Genomic DNA, 16584 nt, shown 5'->3' with positions numbered 1-16584 from the left:
CACCCTTGGAACCCAGCCCCTATTCTTTGAGGAAACTGAGCAGCCCCATGGAAAGGCTATGTATAGGTGTGTTCTGACCACAAACCCAGTAAAAGTCCCAACTAAGAGACAGTGTCAAACATGAGACCCAAGTGAGGAGGGAATGAGTCTTTAGATGATTCCAGCCTCCAGCCTTTCAGTCTCTCTCTATGATATTACATGGAAGAGATCAGCTGTTCATTTCAAACTCTGCCCAATTTTTCAGATTCGGGAGCAAAATAAATGCTGTCATTGTTTTAAGCCACTTTTTTTTTTTTATGTACTTCCTTTTTTTAAATTTTTGTCAATTATAATTGACATTCAATATTATATTAGTTTCAGGTGTACATCACAGTGGTTATACATTTATATATTTGCAAAGTGATCCTTCAGATATTTCAAGAACCCACCTGGCCCCATACATAGTAATTACAATATGACTGACTATATTCCCTGTGCTGTACTTTACATCCCCATGACTATTTTGTAACTACCAATTTCTACTTCTTAATCCCTTCCCCTTTTCCACCCAGCCCCCAACCCCCTCCCATCTGGCAAACATAAGTTTGTCCTCTGTATCTATGAGTCTGTTTCTGTTTTGTTTCTTTTTTTTTTTTTTTTTAGATTCCACATATAAGTGAAATCATATGGTATTTGTCTTTCTCTGTCTGACTTATTTCATTTAGCATAATACCCTCTAGGTCTATCCATGCTGTTGCAGATGGTAAGGTTTCATTCTTTTTAGGTTAAGTTACCACATTTTGAGGTGGCTTGTTGTGTAGCAAAATATTACCAGAACAATTGGTAAAGTGGACACATGCACCAGAAATGTGAGAGTTAATGAAATAATGTATGTGAGAGCAGTTTGTTAGCTGTGAAATGCTACAAATATAAGGAATTGTCATTTGGTTCATGCCTCTATATAACTTACAATATATAGGACATATAAGGCACACACATAAATATTTGATAAGTGCACTAAGGTTTAAAAAGGTGCAATAAGAAACTAAATGGGGAGAGACAAATTCTGTACATGACAAATATTAGGTATGAGAGTTTATGCAATCAACATATATTTCTCTCCAATGTGTACATATATTTGGATTTGGATTCAAACTGTCTATCTATACATCATCTAAAACTGAACAAATTTGATGTGTGACAAGAAGTTATGTCTTTCAGACACTGGAAAAGTATCCTCTGCAAATACATAAACAACTTATCCAGTCCTATGGTTTCAAATAGTGATTTTCCAACTATAACATTTCCCCTGAAATCTAGACTTATGATTGAACTGTCTATACCATTTGTCCATTTAGATATCTAAAAGCCATTTCAAGATCTTGACTGCCCCATAGGCCTAAAACATAGGTGTCATCTATTTTCCTGCAACACCACATATCAATCTCCTCTCACATGTCACATCAATATATTAGTAAATCCTGTGAGCTTTACCTTCAATACCTATCTCATACTGTGAATTTCCAGGACTTCTATCGCCTTACCCTAGGTCATCACCTTCTTTCATCTGATCACTGCAATTAGCTTTAGAGTTGTGGTCTGTCCCTCTGCTCTTGCTCCACTGCATACATTTCAGACAATAACCAGAGTGATATTTTAAAAATATTTAGTAAATCACGTCACATTCATTCTTAATTTTTCCAATGGCTTCTCATCACACTTGGATCCAAGTCCTATTTCTTTGAGCCTATTTCCTACCACTCCCTTCCCTCACTTACTCTGTTTCAGCTCTAGCCATGCCTCATAAAATATTCCACCCTCAAATATTGTGGGATATGCCTTGTAACGACCTAAATCATCAGAAAAACACACATAATTTTCCATATTGAGAGTGAGGCTAATTTTTCCAATATCTCATTTCAACTTTGCTTACTTCATTTTATATGTGATTAGTTATATGTGTGCAATCAGAGGATTACATGCATCATATACACACACACACACACACACACACACACACACATACATACATATATATGATAGATATCATCTAATATACGCTAGGCACTGTGCTAAGTGCTAAGAACACAGTGGCAAGTAAATATTCCTGTCCTAATGGAATGTCAGTCTTTTGGGACAGGTGGAAAGGCATTGATCAAATAATCACACAAACATGTAAACTTGCAGCTGTGTCAAGGTGAGATACATGTGGCTTCAGTGTCTATAATGGCAGCTCCTGAATTCTTTGGGAAGGGTAGGGAGGGCTTCTTTGAGGAAGAAATGATTCATTTGAGCTCTGTAGATAAGAGAGAAAAACTGAAGTCCTTTCTGTTGAGCCAAAGGCCTCTTCATGGTTCCCCTCTGAATATAAAATGCACATTCCAATGTCAATACTCTAAAACATGGCTCTTCATCTCTTCTACCTACTTCCACCACATCTGTTCTTCCAAAGGCCTTCTCCATCACTGTGAAGAGCCACACCAATATTCCAGTTTCTCAGGCTCAAGATTTAATGTCATTCATTTACCCTCATTTTCTCCCACACTTTACCTTTAAAATGTCCACAATCCAACTACATCTCCCCAGCTCCTAAGGTGCTTCGCTGATTCAAGGCATCACCATCACTCTGCTACTTTATTTCATATCCTCCTACATGTTTTCTAGGCACACATATACATATATGTCTATCCAAATATGTGTACATATGTGTGTGTATATCCTGAGTCTCACTGAAAAATTTTCTCAACGTGTACCAATTCAGAAAATTTTAAAGGTAGTGAGGAGTCTCCCTGCTTCATCTTTTATCCTTACTACAGAGTATTCTAAAAACATCACTCAGAGGGATGTAATCTATAGACAATATACTGTAATTGATTAATTAGTTAATTAAGAATAAGGCAGATAAAATACTTCCCTACTCAAATATTTAATGGCCTCCTATTTCATTTTAAATAAAAATCAAGTGTAAACCCATACAGGGCCTGTAAGAGTCAGATATTCAGCTCTTGCCTTCTCCCTAATCTCCTACTACTTTCATTTTTGCTCACCCAACCCAGTCATTCTTGCTGGTTTTAAAACATTCTCAGCACACACTAACCTCAGGACTTTTGCAAGTCATACACCTGCTTTTTTTACCTGCCTGAAAGACACTTCTACTTAAATAACATCATGGATTGATCCCCCATCTTCTTCAGATGTTTGCTCACTTTCTCATTGATGCCATCTGTGACCTGCCAATTTAAAATTACTATCACCTATCATCACTGCACAATAGTTTCCATCACTCTTGTTTATTTTATGTTTCTCCAAAAAACTTAAAACCTCTGACATACTTCACATTTTACTTAATCTGATTATTTTCCCTCTCCCTTGGTGAGCTCCATAAGGGTAATAAAGGTAATAGGTATTCCTTTAGGTAATCAAAGGTACAGATAATAAACTGTTGAATGGATGAATGGTTGTGTGGATGGATGGATGGATGGATGGACAAGTGTTCCAAGGATTGGGAATAATATACAAAATGGCTCTCTGCCTGGAGAATGGGACAGAGCATGGAGCATGGCCTGGACCATGGCTGTAGGAAAAAATAAAAGGTCAATATAGCAGAGAGAGGAATGAATGAGGTCATGATTGAGGTAGAGAGAGTCGTGTCCAGAGAGGTATTCAAGAGTCAACCAAAAGGAACCAAAGCCCAAAATTATGGGAGTTAGTCTACTAGATCCTAAAAGTACTAGAAAGCAATTGAAGGCTTTTACATTTAGGAAAGGGGTGGAGGAGCCAAGAACAGAGGATGTTGCCATGATCTGATTTGCACTTTAAGAAGATAGGGAAGAGATCCAAGATGGTGGCAGACTGAGTGGAGCTACACTGACACTCTCCCGGGACCAATCTGGATTTACAACTAAAACATAGAAAAACCATCCTGAAAAGCAACTGAAGACTGGCTGGAGAGCACACTCATAAACAAAGAGGAAAAGTGGAGCCTGCATAGAGACTGGGAGGCTGTGTGGACGCGAGCGGGCTGGCTGGGCTCCCACAGGCAGCGGCTGAAGGGCCGGAGGGAGATCTCAGCTGTGGGGGGTCCCACAGAGGACAGTGGGGCCTACACCCCAGGCGGGGCTTCCTAGCCCAAGCACCAGAACTGAGAGAGGTGCCCACGTAACATCTGGCTGTGAAAGGCAGCATAGTTTCTGTCTGCCAGGGAGAGACAGCTAGAACTGCAGGCACCCTCTTAAGGAACCAATGCACAAAGTTTTGTGTGCAGCCACTCACCTTGGGCTCCAGCAGAGGGAGGGCAGAGGGGACTGGAGCTGTGTGGGAAGAGTCTCGGGTCGTGGGCTCTGCAGAGTGTGATCAGGGGACGCCCATCTGGATTCCTGTGCTGAGTCATTCCCCCAGACTGTGGAGGACATCTTTCTCCAGCATACAATTTTCAGCTTTTGTCTGAGGGGGGAAGCAATTGCCCCACCCTGCTGGAAAGCCTCTCGCCCTGCCCAGAGGAGTTTCTACAGCCTGAGGCTCATTAGGAGAATCAGATTAATCAGTCTGCAGGCAGAGGCAGATCTCAGGGTGCTTGGAGTCTTTACCTGATCTGCTTCGGGACCTGGGCCTTAGAAAAGGAGACTCTGGGTGGGCACCTTGGTCCTGTCCAAACACACCCAGCCTCAGCAGATGAGACCACAAGCTGAGGATTGTTGATAGCTACAAACAGGGTACTCAAGGCCAGTCACAAACTGTGTCTGACATTGGACTGTACCAGAGACCCTCCAAAAAGACTGAGAGTCCTAGCAGATCTACCTAATACTTAGAAACAAACCCGAAAAAATAGCCAAAATGGGGACACCAAAAAACAAGCCCCAAATGAAAGAACAAGAGAAGTCTCCAGAAAAAGAGCTAAATGAAATGGAGATAAGCAATCTCTCAGATATAGAATTCGGAATACTGTCTGTAAAGATGCTCAACAGCTTAAAAAAAAAAGATATGGAAACTATGAAAAATGACCAGTCAGAAATGAAGAATGACATAGGCGAAATAAAGAGTACATTGGAAGGAATAAACAGCAGATTAGAGGAAGCTGAATTAGAAGACAGGGTAGAAAAAATCACTCAATCAGAGACCCAAAAACAAAAAACAATTAAAAAACAGAAGGACAGTCTAAGGGAACTGTGAGACAGCATGAAAAGTAACAATATTCATATTATAGGAGTGCCAGAGGAGGTCGAAAGTAAGCAGGGGTTAGAGAACCTGTTTGAAGAAATAATGGCAGAAAACTTCCCTAACCTGGTCAAGGAAAAAGACACACAAGTTCTGGAGGCACAGAGAGTCCCAAGCAAGAAGAATCCAAAGAGGCCCAGGCCTAGACATATCATAATTAAAATGCCAATAATTCAGGACAAAGAGAGAATCTTAAAGGAAGCTAGAGAAAAGCAATCTGTTACCTACAAAGGAGCTCCCATAAGGCTGTCTGCTGGCTTCTCATCAGAAACTCTACAGGCCAGAAGGGAATGGCATGAAGTATTCAAGGTAATGCAAAACAAGGATCTGAACCCAAGACTATTCTATCCAGCAAGATTATCAATCAAGATAAATGGTGAAATAGAGAGCTTCCCAGACAAGAGGATAGGGAAGTTTATTCATAAATAAACTTCAGATATTCTAGTGAAAATAACTATATCACTCATCAGTTTAATCTAAGTGTCTTATCCTTATTTGGATTCAAACCAGTTCTAATCACATTTCTGGATTGATCCTTCTCTTAGGTTTATAATTCATAGGCATTTGAGAAACCTCCAAAATTTATGCTTCCAGAAATCCCGGGAATATAAAGATTATGGTGCTATTCCAAGAAGAGATGTAATATCCTTTTGAGGTTTATTTTATGCTCTATATTAACTAAGAGTCAGATGTTATGATTTTCAGTTATAAGTTTTTTTCTAAATATTATGAAAGATTATAGCATACTTAAAGCATAAACTTTGGGCTCAGTGGTAACTTAATTATCCAAAGAAATTTTTATATTATCCAAATTTAAGTATGAAACTATTAGTCTTTTACTAATAATTGAGTGCTTAAAATGCAAAAATCAAAACAAATAATTGTATTTTAGATAGAAAACTTAATAAATTTAACAAACACAATTAGCCTAGTAATTACAAAACTAAGCTATATTATTTTATTTTTATTGTATTAATGCAGTAATGAATTTTAAAAATCTGATATTATTGTAATTCATAAAATTGCTCCTAATTAAAAGAGAAATCAATGGGTATTCTAATAAATGAGTTTGATTTTTTTCCGTAAACAAGTAATTCTAATAATATCCTTTGAGATATTTCAAGATAATATTATGGACTTGCAGTTACTTTCAAATATTTCTTACTATAACCTACTATAGGAGATACATTTTACTTTGTATAATGCACAATACAACACATAAACATACACAGGTATGTATGAAACTGAATTAAAAGTCTCATGAAGCAATGATTACCCTTTTCTTTATAAGGCAGGCTAATACTTCCCATTGTATTTTACTCTGTCCTATTTCATTTTAAAATAAATACAGGCTACAAACTACTAAATTGATTTTCTAATGCACTTCAGCTCATAATGTGTAAAACCATCCTATTCGGTAATGGGTACCGTCTGCAAAGAAGGTGTTGGGTAAATTTTTATAAACTCCACACAACAAATATTGATATAAAATAAGAAAACTTCTAATTGTTTTATTTTACTGATGTGTATTCAGGCAGGTATTTATATTATATATATTGATAATATTTATATTGACACATAAATAGGTGTGTAACTGCTGTTCAGACAGCCTCAACTCAAGGTCATTCATGCCATGCTGCGAAGAAATTTTGAAGGATTTCTTTACAGATTCCTATTTGGAGCTATGTGAATCATGCTGTATTATCTATCTTCACTCCAGAAATCCTTGAAATCTTCATCCACCTTTGAACATTTCCTATTTCTAACTCTATTTAGTGTAATTAATTGGGAAAATCTCAAAGACTAATTCCAATTCTGCACTTTCCAACTGTTGAATAACTGAATATAAGTCCTGTATGTGTTTTTCCTTGTATTTATGGTTACTGTTGTGTTGGACATCGTAAGAGTTATTCAAGAGAGTTTAAAAATAGTAGTAGTGTCTAAAGGTGACTGGTGGGAGTTGATACAAATGGACAGCAACTCTGAAGGGTATTAACTCATCTGCCCCAGTAGGACATATTGCACCTATCTGCAAATACCTGGATCCACCATCAATGGGTCTAGGTGCAGCAAAGAGACCATGATTAGCCACACCAGCAAATACAGAAGAGCTCATGTAAATACACCAAGTCTTTATCCTTGGTGGTTAAAGAATATCTATAGCTTCTGCTGAATTAAAGGCACATTTTGGACCTAGGTGTGTATCCTAAACATTATTTTAGATCACAGCAAACTCGGAAAATATCTCTATCTGGCCAGGATATGCAATTCTGGTATAAGCCTGTTGTGGTACTGTTTTCTTAAACCTTTTCATTAAAAGATGAAAAACCGCCATTTCAAACCTACAATGTGTTTTCAGAGTCTCAAGAATTGAAGGCCAATTTTTCCATTGTTTGGGGAAAAATATAAACATCTGAAAGGATCTTTTAATTTCACAAATGCAAAGCCCACGCCCTCTTCAGAAACAGAGAGACTGAAATGCCATGGTTTTTCCAAAGTTATATAGGCAGTGATCATGTTTCCATTTGAGAAATGGTTATTTGCTCTGCGTGGATTTAAAGTTCACTATTGCCCTTGCCAGTTTTTCTCAGTGGTTAGAGCATTGGCCTGGCGGACTGAAGGGTCTCAGGTTCAATTCCGGTCAAGGTCACATGCCTCTGTTGCAGGGTCAATCCCCAGCCCCGGTCAGGGCACGTGTGGGAGGGAACCAATCGATCTCTCTCTCTCTCTCTCTCTCTCTCTCTCTCTCTCTCTCTCTCTCTCTCTCTCCCCCTTTGACTCTCTCTGAAAAGCAATGGAAAAAATACCCTCAGGTGAGGATAGAATAAATAAATAAAGTTCACTGGATGTAAATTGGTGCTTGTTCCCTTGTTCCATGTAGCCTTGTTTGACTTCTTTCTTTTCTGGAGACAGAGCTGAGAAGGAATTGGATTGCTAGAAGGACTTAGGGACAGAATCCTTGTCTCACACAGCAGCAACCTAGAAATATTAACAATATAGGCTGTTGGTAATCTGACACTGGTACTAGCAGCAATGGGCATCTAGAAAGGATGACTGTACCCAGATAGCAATAGTCTAATACAAGGTAGCAAAGGCAAGGCAGGAGTGTGCTGGACCACAGTTAACTGGAGGGTAACTGGGGGAGTGGATATATTAGTGTCATAGGGCTACCATAACAATTACCAAAACCTAGGTGGCTTAAAACAACAAAAAATTATCCTCTCACGGTTTTGGAGGGTAGAAGTCTGAAATCAAGGGTTGCCAAAACTGTGCTCCCTCTGAAGCCAGTAGGAAGAATCCTTCTTTGTCCTCTTACAGCTTCTGGTGACCGCCAGAAATCCTTGCTGTCCTTTGGTTTGCAGCTGCATCTCTTCGATCTCTGCTTCCATTGTCATATGGTGCTCTCTCTCTATGTTTCTCTGTGTGTCCAAATTTCCCTCTTCTTACAAGAACACCAGTGTCTGGAATAGGGCCACCCTAACTGAATTTGGCTGCGTATTAACTCCATTACATCTTCAAAGACCTCATTTCCAAATAAGGTCACATTCACAAGTACTGGGCATTAGGATTTAAACATATTTTTTTGAGGGACAAAATTCAACCCGTAACAGAGGTGGGGAGGTAAAAGGCTACATTAACTTGTCTTAAAATAAAAAATAAAATGATTTTTGTACATAATGGAAGTCTGATTTATTTATTCATCCAGTCTGCTGAGGTCTTGATATGCCACATATACGGGTGTTCAATAATAGAATCCATGTCATTGATTCTCAGTGAAAAACATCAAATAATTAGGCAGTAAAGGCTGAACAGTGTATATACAGATAAAAGGACATTATGTGAAATAGTTAACAGTCTTGTTAATTTTATATTGTAATGTGGGGGAAAAGTAGTATTTTAAAATTTAGTTCAATTTTTTTCCTTTTCAAGAATAGAGAATAACAGGTTTGCCTTTATATGATAAAAAAGCAATATTGAGGATAAAATATTAACCATCTTTCCAAAGGTAGAGCAACAATGAAAATTCATCATTAGTGATTCTGTTCCAGAAAATGTAACATAATTCACACTGTGAAGTTTTTATTGAACTGCCATAAGCCCATGGCATAGTGCTATGTTGCTTGGGGAGTATGACCCTAGAGATTATTATTTTCATTTAAGAAGGCAAAGTTTGAAAGAGAAGTAAAATGAGTTAAAGGTTAACAACATATGGAGTTTCCTCAAAAAATTAAAAATTCACTTGCCATTTGACCCAGTGATCCCTCTTCTTGGAATATAACCTAAGAAACCCGAAACACCAATCGCAAAGAACTTATGCACCCCTATGTTCACAGCATCACTATTTACAACAGCCGAGATCTGGAAACAGCCCAAGTGCCCATCAGTAGATAAGTGGGTAAAAAAGCTGTGGGACATTTACCCCCCATGGAATACTATGCAGCTGTGAAAAAGAAGGGTCTTTTATCCTTTGGGACAGCATGGAGGGAACTGGAAAGTATTATACTAAGTGAAATAAGCCAGGCAGAGAAAGACAAGTACCACATGATCGCTCTTATATGTGGAATCTAATAAACAAAATAAACTGATGAACAAAATAGATCCAGAGACATAGAAGCTTGGAACAGACTGAGGGATCTCAGAGGGAAGGGGGGGGGGAGTGGTTGGGGAGAGATTAATCAAAGAACTTATATGTTTATCAGCATAACCCATGGACACAGATATTGGTCTTGGGAAGGCCTGGGGGTGGGGTGGATGCGGGCAGAGGGGATCAGTGGGGGTAAAAAGGGGACATCTGTAATATTTTCAACAATAAAGATAAAGAAAGTTAAAAAAACAAAAACCCAAAACACAATTCAGTAGCAAATCTGGAACTGGAAGGTACATCTATTCAAATATATATTTTTAATATTTTAATAACTGTTAATCAGACATTATTTCATAAAAAGCCATCATGATTTTTTTTTTAATCCTCACCTGAGGATATTTTTCCATTGCTTTTCAGAGAGAGTGGAAGGGGGAGAGAGACACACAGAGAGAGACAGAGAGAGGGAGAGAAACATCTATGTGAGAGAGACACATCAACTGGTTGCCTCCTGCACACACCCCGACGGGGGCCAGGGATTGAGCCTGCAACCGAGGTACTTGCCCTTGATTGCAATCAAACCTGAGACCCTTCAGTCCATGGGCTGATGCTTTAACCACTGGGCCAAACAGGCTAGGGTTATTTTTTATAAATTATTATACTCAGTATTTACCATACTTAAATCCTAGTAATATTATAGTATTTAAATGCACTCAATATTTAGAGCATTTAAATCATACCATATAATTATTTATTAGAAGCATATTATAATAGAAAAAAATCTTAATGGTGTCATATTAAATAAGGTTTCATTAATAATATGTACAGAATAAAGTAATAGTATATTTTGTGTCTTTTATAGTACTCTGACTTCTTGTTAAAGTTTCAGTGGGACTTTGGTGGGCAAATCTTACCACTGATCTTCCTTCTAAGAGTTCCTGACAGATGAATGTCTACCAATAGTGATGATAATGATGGTGATGATAATAAAAGCAATAGACAAGTTTAAAATGTACTATTTTATTAGTAGCGAGGTAACAACTCTGTAATCTCTAATGTAGCAATTCTCTGTTAATCTGCGTGGGAAATAATGCAGATTAGAAACTAAAGTTTGGCCTAGAAACCCAAGTAAGGCTTCCTATCTTCCACCTTTTCAAATCTTACTTCACACTTTTGACCTGGCCCAGATCAGTTTACCTTATGAGATAATTAGGCAAGTCAGTTTACCCTTTGGGGATATAAGACAGCTTGTCTCACAGAACATGCTAAGGGCAAGATAAGGGCAGAACACGAGAACTCAAGGGTTAATAATTTCTTGTACTCTTCTGACCACTTATTTTATCCACTTTAGATCAACTCAATCTCTTGAGACAGCAGGTGACAAAAACAATCCATAGTCCAAAACAATTGACAAAAGCCATCTGTGAAGGTTTTAAAACTTGGCCAGAATTCAGTGCAATCTCTATCAAAATTACTATGGGATTTTTCACAGAAATAGAAAGAAAATCCTAATATTTGTATGGACCCCCCCAAAGACCCCAAAGAGCCAAAGGAATCTTAAGAAAGAACAACAAGGCTGGAGGCAGCACATGCCCTGATTACAAACTACATCTCAAAGCTATAGTAATCAAAACAGTATGGTATGGGGGGGGGAACAGACACATAAACCAACAGAACAGGGTAAAGAGCCCATAAACAAATCCACACATATATGGTCAATTAATTTACAACACAGGAGCCAAGAATATACAATGGGGGAAAGGACAATCTCTTCAATAAATGGTGTTGGGATAACTGAGCAGTCACACGCAAAGGAATGAAACTGGATTACTACCTTACACCATACAAAAAATTAATTCAAAATGTAATAAAGACTTGAGCATAAGACCTGAAACCATAAAACTCCTAGAAGAAAACATAGGCGATTAACTCCTTGACATTGGTCTTGGGGATGATTTTTTGGATTTGACACCAAAAACAAAGGAAACAAAAGCAAAAATAAACAAGTGGAATTACATCAAATTAAAAAGCTTCTGCATAGCAAAGGGAACCATCAACAAAATGAAAAGTTAACCTACTGAATGCAAGAAAGTATTTACTGACCATCTATCTGATAAGGGACTAATATCCAAAATACATAAGAAACTCAAAACTCAATGACAAAAAAATAAACAATGTGATTTAAAAATGGGTAGAGGATTTGAATAGACATTTTTCTAAGAAAGCCATACAGATGTTCAACAGGTACCTGAAAAGGTGAATGGGATTAGTGGGTATGATTTCATATCTTGGGAAAATATGAAAATGACAATAAATCTCCATTGTTTTCCTCTATGGCCAGCGCAAATGCTGGAAATAAAACAACTCTAGAGGCTAAATGAGACATAAGCAACAAATCCAGCAAGTCCAAGTCCCTTGACTTTGTTTTATGTTGGTTGTATCCATCCCGTAGAATTTTAATTTGGTGCCATTCTCATGTTAATCCATCAATGAATTTTAGTGGGTGATAAAGTTAGTTATAGGTAGTCATAAAAATATGGAGTTGAGAGACATCGAAGTCATAAATTTAATTTTCTCTGGGAAAAAAATGAAAGAAGACTGTACCGTGACAGATTTAAACTAATTTATTAGAAAAATAGATTAAATGTATATAAGATGGGTGATACAAGAATCATGAGGAAAGTAAAGCTATGAGAGAAGTGAGTAAAGCTGGAAGTGAAGGCATCGGAGACGTGAAACGCACTCTAGGCCCCAAGGATTAGAAACTGCATGTAGTGCATTTTACCAAAGTTAAAGTAACATGTTCTTTCTCCTGATGATTAATCAGTACAGTAGCCCTTGGATACACGAATTAAAGTGAGACATAAATCAAATCGACCCAATCACCACTCAGTAACTCTAATGACACAGATAAGCAGCCAGCCTTTCTACCAACATCTTCCTGCCTCTGACAGTCCTGGGTCAGTGCCCACCGTGTGAAGACAGCACAGCACAGCGCAAGGAACACTGGAGGGTGAAACCCTGATTCTAGAACCATCGATGGTTTTATGAAATCGGGTAAACAATGAATCTTGCGGCTGTTCAGTCTCTCCTGCGTGATGAAAATAAGAGCACCCATCCTTTCTTACTGTGCAGATAGTTGCAACTGCCAAATGAGGTGATTTCTGTAAACATATATTGAAATGATCACACACAAGAAAATTGAGAAATATTAGATTACCTCCAGAGCAATGTATTTACATGTGTAGCGGTGTTCTTTCCCCTGGAAGAGGACTACTGGGCATCGATCGTAATCTCATATCTATTGATCTCAGGTGGATCTAGACCAAATTTTAATCATTAGAAAATGAGCTAAAATGAATCACTTAGGTGAAACATAAAGTGATAATTCAATTTAACTGATTATAAACCTAGGCGGACATCTGTAACCCTCACTGGACACTAATCAGACCTTTATTAGGACACTGGGGTTTGCTTTCCTATTCGTGTTGTATATAACATTTACAGGAACTAAGCAGAATCCAAATCATGAAAAAAAAAGAGTAACACAATTATCACAAGTATTTAAAGCAAACGAGTTGGAGATGTTAAGCAGCATAGAAAGTGAAAGGTTTCGTTTCACTTTTCAAGCACTAGGTTGTTATTAAAAGGAGATCAGTGGCAGCTCTCGTTTCTCAATCATTTTCATTTTAACCAGCCACATATACTGAGTGATGTGACGCTCACAGCACTGCGCTGTGCCAGACAGCTTTAGCAACAATAACACCAAATGCAAAATTAAATATAGCCCTCGCCAAGCAGCCATGCAGGATTTGGCAGTCAAGTTGGGGAGAAAAGGGCCAACACAGATGAAGCAAGCAGTTAAGTAACAATGCTTCCTTTGCATCTATCGGAAAGTTCCACTTTGACTTCAAGAAAAAAAATAGCTAAGGAGATTATTTGGAAAATAATCCCACAGTGGTGTTTTGGACAGTGAATCTCTGATGACATTTTAACAAAGGATAGACAAGTACCTGCCTTCATTAAGTCAGAATATGAGATTCCTTTTTCAGTCTTATAAAAGCAGTTCTCTGTCTACTTAATTCTTCTCAAATAATTTTTCTACCAATGAAATTCAAATCCCAAAATTCAGTTACATGAAATATCTACTTCCAATATCATGCACCCCCACCCCTGAATTTATTTTGTGGACTCTTGCCAAATTTGCCTTCTGAAAATATTATCTTATTGTGAAGGCCCTGCTTACATGTCTTCAGTGAATCCAACTGGTCTAAAGCATTGGCTCTCGGAGTGTGACCCCAGAGCCAGCAATATCAGAATCACCTGGGAGCTTATTAGAACTACAGCTTGTACAGTCTTACCGAAAACTATTGAATCAGAAACTAGGGAGAAGGAGCCCAGTAATCTGTATTTGAACAAGCCATTCCGGTGTTGATTTTTTATACTAATGGACTTTATTTTTAGAGCAGTTTTAGGTGTACAGAAATAGGGAGCAGAAAGTACAAAGTCCCATACACCCCTTCTTCCCCAAACATACATTTTTTTCCCCCTGTTATTAACAACCTGCATTAGTGTGGTACATTTGTCCCAACTGATGAACCAATATTGATACATTATTATTGATTAAAGTCCATAGTTTACATTAGGGTTCACTCCTTTTGTTGTCCGGTTATGTGGGTTTTAATAAATGCATACTGTCCCGCGCCCACCGTTGCAGTATCACACAGAATAGTTCTATTGCCCTAACGATCCCCTGTACTTCACCGGTCCATCCCTTCCTCCCTCCCCCGAGCACCTGGTAACCACTGAAAATTTTATTTCCTCCACTATAGTTTTGCCTTTTCCAAAATATCACGCAGTTGGATTCATTCAATATGTAGCCTTGTCAGAGGAGCTTCTTCCACTTAGCGGTGTGCATCGAAGGCTCTTCCATGCCTTTTGGCGGCATGATAGCTCCTTCATTTTTGTCACTGAATAATATTCCATTGTATGGGTATACCACAGTTTTTAATCTATTTTCCCATTTAAAGGCTTTTTGGTTTCTTCCAATTTTGGCAATTTTGGAAAAAAGTGCTATAAATAGCCATGTGCAGATTATTGTTTGGACATACCTTTAGACCTCGTTTGGATAAATATGTAGATTGCTGGATCACATGGTAAGAGTATGTTTAACTTTGTAAGACACTGCCAAATTGCCTTCCCAAGTGTAAGCCAGAACAATTTTACATTCTCATCAGCAATCAATGAGAGTTTCTGTTGCTCCACATCTTTGCCAGCATTTGATGTGTTCAGACATCTATCATCTATCTATCTATCTATCTATCTATCTATCTATCTATCTATCTATCTATCTATCATCTATCTATCTATCTATCTATCTATCTATCTACCTATCTATCTATCATCTATCATCTATCTATCTATATCTATCTATCTATATGAGATATAAAGGATTCTCTCCAATTGATTGAAATGACTTTCATTCAGGTTTATTATCTCAGATGTTTCACATTTATTTATTAGTTTTCTAGTCATGCTATTTTGATTTCCAGTTTGTCTCTCTGGCCTTCCAGTTTCTGTATTTTATCTTACTATCAGGGTTTATCATCTCACCTTGAGCTTTTGTTCACTTAAACTATTTAAATTATGGAAGCTTTCGTAAATTTACGTCATCCTTTCTCAGGTGCTGTGCTAATTATTTACTTCATCATTGCAATTTCAGAATATATATTATTTCTGAATAAGCAAGTAGTAATAACAGAGAGAAGTTGAGATTTCTCAAGCTTCTGTCAGGCATTGAGCAAAGTGATTTACATGCATTCACTTATTTAATTCTTTATAAATTTTGGATACCAACCCCTTATCGGCTGTATCATTGGTGAATATCTTCTCCCATTCAGTGGGTTGTCTTTTCATTTCGTTTTTTTCCTTTGCCGTGTAAAATCTTTCTACTTTGATGTAGTGCCATTTGTTCATTTTTTTCTTTTTGTTTCCCTTTCCCAGGGTGATATTATCAGAAAAAATATTGCTACGAGAAATGCCTGAGATTTTACTGCCTATGTTTTCTCCTAAGATTTGTATGGTCTTGAGTCTAACATTGAAGTCTTTAATCCATTTTGAGTTTATTCTTGTGCATGGTGTAAGAAGGTGCTATCGTCTCTCTTTTTCTTTTTTTTGCACATGTGTCCAATTTTCCCAATATGTATTGAATAGACTATCTTTACTCTATTATATGTGTTTGCCTCCTACATTGTATGTGTCAAATATTAATTGACTATAAAGGCGTGGGTTTATTTCTGGGCTCTCTATTCTGCTCCATGGATCTATATGTCTATTTTTATGCCAGTAGCATGCCGTTTTGATTACTGTAGCCTTGTAGTATAGTTTCTCACAGTAACCCTGTATGGAAGGGATTCTTCTCCATTTTACAGACACACATATATGTGTCTGTATAATCATATACAGACCTTTGAATATATATATATTTAAAACTTGAAGGTATCAAGTATTCTAATTTTTCAACAAATATTAAGTATTTTGGGGTGTTTATTGAGTGGTAGTAGGATAAATACAATCCTTTTGTTGCCCTCTATGAATTTATTAACTACCAGCAGAGACAAAAACATCCATACAATTACACGACTCACATTTCGCAGAAGTAACAGTGTAGTTACCAGCGTGACATTTTGTGTCAGAGGCACCCATAGAGAAAAAATACCTGCCGCTTTCTGAGAGCTTATTTTATTTTCTTGATTTACAACCCAACCAACATCATTGAAAAACCTGACCTACATAGGCATTATATTTCA

Source organism: Miniopterus schreibersii (assembly GCF_964146895.1).
Source record: "Miniopterus schreibersii genome assembly, chromosome: X".
NCBI classification, from domain to species: domain Eukaryota; kingdom Metazoa; phylum Chordata; class Mammalia; order Chiroptera; family Miniopteridae; genus Miniopterus; species Miniopterus schreibersii.
The sequence above is the reverse complement of the archived record's forward strand: the minus strand, read 5'-3'. Positions refer to the sequence as shown.